The following is a 2,314-nucleotide window of genomic DNA, read 5'->3' on the forward strand; positions in this document are numbered from 1 at the left end:
AGCTACATTGCTATTATTTATTATTTGATTATTAGTTGTTTATGTATAATTTGCAATGTCTATATTTTGTTATCATTCCTGCCCAAGCTGTTCCTTATATAGTGTGTGTTTTTTGCAATACTGTATGAAGAAAAAAAGTTGGGCATACTAAAGCACATATACATAGTTTTGGGACAGTGCTGTCTGTTTGTTTGACAAATGGAGTATAGAGGAGGAAACCTGTTTGAAAATTTTTGAAATTGTTTTTTGTTTAAAAAAAGGATGTGGTATAGATTGTGTAATCTGATGTGAAATTACTAAAAGCTGCTCAGTTACAGCACATGTGTGTGGTTTGGAAGAGGTCTGTGTGTGTTTGATTGGATCGCAGAAGGGATAATACCTCCACATCAAAGCAAGAGGCCTTAACAACTGTCACATCACATCAGTGCCTTCCCAAGTATGTGTGTGAGTGTTTGAGGCAGAATCTATCAGGGCAAAGCAGGATCAAAAGGAGGTAAGGTTACCACACGCACAGGTCGTGGGAACACACCTCACTTCCTCGCTGCACACACACACACACACACACACACACACACACACAGGAGGTAAGGTTACCACACGCATAAATACCAAAAACAAATGCAAGAAATATAAACCAACAGACACTAATGTTGGTTATGATCAAAGAGAGGACACATTAGTGATGGATGACTTTCTCTCTCGCTTCTCTCATCCCTCACTACCCCTATTTTGCTGTGTTGTGATTATAAGGCTTTCAAGAGTTCACACATTTGTTCCAGTTAACGTTTTGTGGTGTTCAACTATGAGAATGTACTATAGGCTAGAAAAAAAAAATATTCCTCTCTGTGTCCTTTTGCTCTTTTTCCCCGTTTAGATATCATACGTCCATGCTTGAAAGCTGTTTGAAAGGTTGTGGAAAGAATTTGCAAGTCTGGACGTAATGTTTGCCTTTACTTTGTTTGAATCTGCTCTGTTAAGAATCATATTTAATCTGTAGGTTGAAATATTGTATATTTAATAGGTATGGTGCTATAAGTAAAAAACATAAAAGATCCAGGCTCTGACAGAAGAGATGAGACATGACGGAAGAGATGGAAGAAGAGGAACAGAGAGACACAGGGGGAAATAGGGGCCTAAAGGCTCCCCTGTGGTGTACTTCTCTCCAGGCAAGCGCATTAGTCCTCTTCCTGAGATCGACTTTCATAGTGTCCTGCTTGCATTTATATGTACATTGCATTTCATGATTTTGGCATACACTCTGAAGTGGCATACAAAAAAAGTCCATGTATTTTGCAATTAATTCAGCAGGTGAAAAAAGTTAATAGAAAAGGCCTACTTTTCTACTTATCTCCACTTGAGTAAGTGAATTTTGAAGCTCTTGAGAATAAAACATGCCCCAGATGTGCATGATGTTGGCCTGCAGTGATTTCATCTCTGGTTATAGATGTAAATGTGCTTCTTAAGGATAATGGCAGGCTAATCGCGACCATCGCGGTTAATAAAGTGTTTTTTTTTTTTTTTTTTTTTTTTTTTTTTTTGTACGTCAGAAGTTAGTTTGTTTGTTGGATGATTGTTTCTGTATGAAGGAAAAAAGAAACAGAAAGAACATTTATTTTGTTTTACTGTAAATACTATTTTTATTAACAGTACAGGAGCCTTATTTTAATGCGTACCTATTTAACCATTTACAAACTGTTTTTAAAATGTTTTTTTTTTGTATTAAAAAAGTTTTAAAAAAAATAATAATGATAGTAATAATTATAATAATAAAATTATAAAATAAAACCATCTTTAAATGCAGAAAGTGTTCTGTAAGGTTTAGGGTGTGGGTTATTAGGGTTAGGTTATATATATATTTTGACGCTTTGGCCAAGCCAAGTTGTATGCAAATCAATAACTTTATTTAAAATGAACCTTGGGTAGAAGTTAGAACCTGGGATATTAAAGAGTTCAGGTAATTTATATTTTAGACTGTATGTAGTCAATTTATGTAGCATGACATGCAGATTTTACTGATATTGTTTTATCAATTTTTCATAAGAAAAAAAAAAGGATAAGAAGATGTGTTTCGATCAACTTGGTGTTGTTTAAAGAATCTTTTGAGTGAATTATTCACTGACAAAAACACGTTCACCTGTCGCCACCTACTGGCGTAAGAATGTAACTTGCAGAAAGGACCACTACACGAACCTTTTTATGAACTGATCGAAAAGACTCAAAATCCCAGTTAAAAAGTGCAGCTCGAAGTCGTGCTCCCCGTATATCCTCTCCGCGAGCTGATTGTAAGACCGGAGTAGGCTAGACGGGAGAGGAG

This window comes from Cyprinus carpio, chromosome A8 (assembly GCF_018340385.1).
Source record: "Cyprinus carpio isolate SPL01 chromosome A8, ASM1834038v1, whole genome shotgun sequence".
NCBI lineage: Eukaryota > Metazoa > Chordata > Actinopteri > Cypriniformes > Cyprinidae > Cyprinus > Cyprinus carpio.